This window comes from Triturus cristatus, chromosome 3_1, assembly GCF_964204655.1.
Source record: "Triturus cristatus chromosome 3_1, aTriCri1.1, whole genome shotgun sequence".
Taxonomy (NCBI): Eukaryota; Metazoa; Chordata; class Amphibia; order Caudata; family Salamandridae; genus Triturus; species Triturus cristatus.
In genome coordinates this window covers 792,041,276-792,047,275 of record NC_140583.1, presented here as the reverse complement: position 1 = coordinate 792,047,275, position 6,000 = coordinate 792,041,276, and the positions used below count along the sequence as shown (strand labels likewise).

General features: G+C 47.7%; 1 protein-coding gene across 2 annotated transcripts in view; it reads left to right on the top strand.

Annotated features, from left to right (window-relative positions):
- Nucleotides 1-828: 828 nt before the first annotated feature.
- Nucleotides 829-6,000, top strand: part of PRLH (prolactin releasing hormone) — a 59,311-nt gene continuing 54,139 nt past the window's right edge. The window contains exon 1 of one of the 2 annotated variants that reach the window (XM_085646401.1): nt 829-913. The gene's annotated coding sequence lies outside the window, so the exon portion shown is untranslated. Of the gene's footprint in view, nt 914-2,868; nt 2,921-6,000 lie in introns of those variants that run through there. The other variant, XM_085646402.1, reaches the window with a different exon arrangement.

Below are 6,000 nucleotides of genomic sequence, written 5' to 3'. Positions count from 1 at the left end.
CGACCTGCACTGCTGTGCCTTACTCCGTATCTATGAGGCCATGAAAAGCCACGCAAAGTGGCTTGCGTGGCCTCATACATATAGGTCTGCAACTCTGGGCCATCGGTGCATCAAAATGGTGCATCAAAAAGAGTGACGCACAGTCACCATGTTACTGGTGCAAAAGCGACGCAACCCCTTGATAAAGCTGAGAAGTGCCAATACGGTCCATTTTAAATTAAAAACGTGCATGTGCTCAGTACTAGACAGTACCTGCCCATTTAAAGCACTGCTACACTCTACACTCGTGTTATGCACAGGGATCCAAAAGCCTATGTAATGTACACATACAGCACACGTTATGGAAAACACAATGGCATGTGTCATCTACAAACTGCCACGAGTTGTGAAAGCACATAAATGCATATAACGCGTGTTTAAACACGAATGAATATATAACACACACAAATAAAGCTGAGGTACAAGTTATGTGCGCAAAAGCAAGGGCGTATGTAATCTACGCACAAAGATGTATGTAATGTAAAAGCACAAGTGATGCCGTCACATGCTAGTGTGCTCGTCACGTCGTTGCAAATAACCCACAGCACAAACCAGCTTAAAAGGGTGCCTTCAGCACATGGATGAAAGAGCCGCCTGCGAGGCTTTGTGAGCGGGTACATTCCGCTCCCGAAAGTGGTAAAAATCGGATGAATGTTTTGGGGGACGAGGGCCAGGAGGCGGGTGCGGTGAGATATTGTTTTAACCTCAGCCTTTTTGTTGCAGAGTTGACGTCATCCCCGAGGCAGGGAATAAAACCGTGGCTCGGAGTGTGGACTCGGAGTCTGAACCCGCAACAGGAGGCACCGGCTGAAGTGTGGGACGCGGCTCCAGTCTGCCCCCTAGTGAGGACCGGGTGAACAGCAGCACATTCACAGTGAGTAGTACCTACGGCAGCATGGAGCACCTTCCCTCAGGCACAGTAAGCCCAGCAGGGGGCTGTCACCAGGAGGGAGCTGTCCCAGACTGCCCAGGGACAGTGACCACCGGCAGGGTACTCCCTAGACTTAGTGAGTCCCACCAGGGCCTTCCCTAGACACAGGGAGTTCCAGCACCCTACTGCCACAGACAGTGAGTAGCGGCAGAGTCCTGTACGAGACTCCCAGCGCCACCCTGCACAGGCCGGGAGATCATACAGTGAGTACCCGGGGGGTCATTATCCACGCGCTGGACTGCCCGAAGCAACCTGCCCCCGGCTTGGTAAACAATACCCTTGTCAAGTACTGTGAGTACGAGTGGCTCGGTGACTCAGACACAGTGAGTACCGTGAGGGGCTTGTCCCTGACTCATTGAGTACTGCCATTAGGAACTACGGTGTGTGCCAGTCAACAGTAGATCACTGCTCCAGATATAGTGAGTACCAGCAGTGCCCTGACCCCGAACTCTGACCCCCACGCTGCATAGTTGGGGTGATTTCCTGCAGAAAACGACCCCAAACCTGCGAGTACTGTCCCTCTCGTGCACAGTGAGTTCCAACAACGTACTGGTGCTGACACAGTGAGTACCAGCAGTACACGGACCTCAGACTATGAGTACCGCACTGCACAGTCATTACATGCAGAGAACTGCCCCCAGACAGCGAGTGCGGCTCTTCGCGCCTACTCCGAGTGCAGGCAGCACACTGTGAGTGCAGGCAGCACGCTGCTCCTGCCTTAGGTAGGGCCAGGCAGTCGGTGTCATTGTCTACGTGCATGAGTACCTGACGCAGCCTCAGTGAGTACAGTATTTCGCAAGTACTGTAAGTTCCAACAGAATCCTGCTCCGTACATAGTGAGTACCAGCTGTACAGTGACTTCAAGCTCTGAGTACCACCCTACACAAAAATGTAGATTTGTCCCAAAACAGTGAGTGCTACCCTTCTCCTGCACAGTGAGTTCCAAAAGAGCGCTGCTCCGAGCACAGTGAGTACCAGCGGTACCCCGAACACCACGCGCACGGTCATTACACGCGGAGAACTGTGTCAAAACACGAGTACTGCCCTTCGCACCCACTGTGAGTTCCCACACGATACTGCTCCGTACACAGTGAGTACCAGCAGTACACTGACCCCAGACTCTGAGTACCATGCGGCATAATCGTCACTGCCGTTCTCGTGCACAGTGAGTACCAGCGTCATACTGCCCCAGACACGGTGAGTACCAGCAGCGACCTCTTCCAGACTCCGCGTGTCACCCAGCAAAGGTACAGTGCTCTCTTGCAGCAACTCCTCAAACATAGTGAGTACAAGAGAGGTATGCCGCGGCGCAGTGACTAAAAGCAGTTGCTCCAGATAGCTTGAGTGCGCTGCACCGTGCGCCAGGCACAGCGAGGTCCGGCAACAGGCTCCAAACACAGGGGCAGATTTATGAGCCCCTTGCGCCACTTTTGCGTCACTTTTAACATGGGAAAAGTGACGCAAAAGTGGCGCAAGGGGCTCATAAATCTGCCCCACAGTGAGCAGCGCCTAAACTCGGCACAGAGGGGCAGATTTATGAGCCCCTTGCGCCACTTTTGCGTCACTTTTCCCATGTTAAAAGTGACGCAAAAGTGGCGTAAGGGGCTCATAAATCTGCCCCAGAGTTTGGCTGTGAGCTGACACAGACAACCGGCACTGTCCCAGGCACGGCGGCGGTACCGGCAGCAGGGACCAGCGCAGGCGCAATGAGGATCAAACCACCCTGCTGCAGAAGCCGCCAGGATTTTCAGAATTAAGACTCCTGCCTTCCCATGCTTACCTGCAGCAATTGAACACCGGACTGTTGAAACAACGTCAGTATAGTGAATACTAGAGTGCCGGGCCTCACACCGACCTAGAAGCGCCAAGAAGCAGCTGCGCCTGGCTTTGAGGCACTGGAGTAGGGCAGGATGCCGATATACTCGGAGGAGTGCAGGGTATCGGGCTAAGGTAAAAGTTTTGTGATACAGGATAATCGCACACATAAAGTGCCGCGTATGAGGGTCGTTGCACGTGTGTTGAAGGGTTTGTGTGGACCGACCGTGTGAGGTGTATCTCTCTGTAACAACGTACATTTTCGAAGTGGGTGTGTTTTCAAAGTGGTTTTTGTCCGTTTTCAAGTTATTGTTTATCTGTGTTTACTGCTGTTTATTGTGTTTTTATATTTTGTGTGTTTTTGTTTGTATATGGGTACGGTTTGTTGTTCTAATGTGCCCATGCCCTTGTTAGTTAGTACCTGTGCTGTCTCTTCGTGTTCGTTTTATTCCGTCTAAAGTATGTCGTATTTTCCTGTGTGTGCATCTACGTTTGATGTGCTGCGCTTGTGCGTGTGTCTGTGAGCAGTGTCTTATGCTGTACTTTGTGTGTATCTGTGTGATGGAACTCTATATTTGCAAATTGGGTTCTCATCTTGTCCTCACTGAGTTGGTCCGTGGGGTGTGTGTTATATTTCTGGGATGTGCATTTGCTAGTAAGGATAGGTATGAGTTCATTTATGATTTGCACCCCTAACTGGCGTGATTGTTTCTCTCAGTATTTCCTGATTGCGCTATGTCTCTGCATGTCTGTTTGTCTCTTTCAGGTATATTTGTGTTTGAACGAAGTGGCTATTTCTATTAGCCGGCTTTGTGGTTTTCATCTGTGTGGGGATCTGAAGTGCTTTAAATGCACAGGTACAGTACTATTAAGTACTCAGTGCCTGCACTTCTTTCATTTGGGAGGGGGAGTAGCTGCACTTCTCAGCCCTGCTCCAGTGCTTTCAATGGGATGCTAGCGGAACTTCTCAGCAGCAAACAGATGCTCCGGGACAAGGAGTACCCGCACTTTTATATTTCCATTTCATGCACCGGGAGTCTGTTTGGTGGTGTTAGTGGGTGTAAAAGAGAGAACGAGAGAGAGCTAGAGAGAGTAAGGGAGAGAGAGAGGTGTATGTGATCACACACCGATGTGTTTCTTCTTTCTGTGATTCATGCTTGGGTCCATGAAGTGTGTGTTTACACATAAGTGTGCATGCACTCTTCTGTGTGCATCTTCTGTATGAGAGAATGAGGCGATCACGTGACCATCTAGTGCTTGTTTTGATAAATTAGGTCTTTATTTTAACGCTAGTGTTTATATGGGATTATTTTTGAGGGGTGCATCGTGCATTTTGTCTTTGATGAAACCAAAACACAGACAAAATCACTGATCTTGCCTGTGTTTTGGCTTAAGCTGTGCATTTGTCTCTTTTTACATAATATTGTAGTACTCTCCTAGTGTATGTGAGCTCTGTGTGGAACACTTGATGTTCAGTGTTCCACCTGTGACTCTAGGAATGTTCTAATCCTATCCTAGTCGCCAAAATTGTAGTGGTACACATCGATCACAGCGATGAGGTAGAGCAGAGATGCTTTATTCATGCTCCTTACAGCAACACCAGGAGGCAACTACCAGCCCGGAGGAGAACATTCCAAGAGTTACCGGTGGAACACTGATCATCAAGTGTCCTACACAGAGCTCACATACACTAGGAGATCACCACAACACATATGCTGGAGTATGACATGACATAGGCATTTGTGTAATGTGCTTAAGCGGTGGTTTGCATGTGATGTTTTTGTTTCTGAGGTTTATGTATTTGATTGTGTTGATACGCTTATGCATCTGATATATGTGGGTGTGAGTGTATGTGCGCATCTCTGCGTGATTCGTTTGTGCCTGAAATATATGTTTATGTTTGGGGGGTGTTTGTTTGCAAGATGCTATGTGCATGTTTCAGTGTGTTGTGCTTCCTTAAAGTTTACTTGAAATTGTGAAATGTGTCTGTTTCTTTTAGGTACGCTTTTATCCGACTGCCCGTTTTATAGAAAGAAGATTTCGTTTTGGTTTGTATGTGTTTTTGGGAGGTGTGCCTGTCTGTTTGATGTATTGGATTAATTTTGTGAGAAGTGTTAGATGCAGTGGGTGCGTGGTGTGTGTGTTGGTTTTGTGTCTTTGGTGTACTTATGTGTAGGTCTGTGATGAATGCGATGCCTGTGGTGTATGTTTGAGAATGATATATGTGTGTGTCTGTGATGTGCTTGGGTTTCTGATGTGAGTTTCTGCGTGGTATGTTTGAGTCTTTGGAGTGTCCATGGGTTCGTTGCTGAGTGAAACGTCCATTGTCTATACTTTTATTGTGTGTTTGGATTGCTACATTGTGGGTCTGTGATGAATGTGCTTGTTTTACTGAGGTATATTAGAGTTCCTATTGGTTGAGTTTGTTTCTGTGCAGTGTTTCTGAGTCTGTTATGTACTCCTTTGTGTCCATGCGATGTGAATATGTGTGTAATACCTATGTGTTTCACATTTGCATCATAACATTCCACGTCTTTATTTTTGGGTGCATTAACCGTGTGCACACGTGCATGCATTCCTCTATGTGCTTGTGTATGTGTCCCAGAAAGAGAAAGACCTACATAGGGAGGGAAAGGGAGAAAGAATGAGAAATGGAGGAGAGGCAGAGAGAGAGAGAGGTGGCAAAAGGATCTGTTGACTGCGTCTCTGGGAGCTTTCTTGGGATCTTGTGTGTGTGGAGGCATGCTGCTGTGTGTCTCCTGTTGTACATAAGTCCTGTGTGACTTTGTGTGCAGGTGTGCGTTATGGTCTACCTGTTTCATTAGCGTACAATACTTTTATCACAAGGGCTTCTGTGTAATTCGGGTGCTTGTGTTCATATGTGTGCTTTGCCTCTGTGAATTTGTGTGCCAAATGTTTATTGTGATGCATTAACATAGCAAGTTTGTTTACCAGTGAGTGCCATGCACCAATGGAAGGCTTGGTCTAATTGTGGCCCAGAATGGGTGCGGGTAGACGTAGTGTGTTTGTTTTTAGTGCCTGTGTTAAGTAGTGCAATGTAATATATGTTTGTATGTTTGTCATTATAGTACCGTGTGTCTACATATGTAATGTCTATTCTTCTAAGCAGTGCTACTTCTGTTTTTTTGTGTTTTATTTTTTTGTCCTAATACTGCGACAACTAGTTCATTCGGCTGGGTATAGACATAGTCATG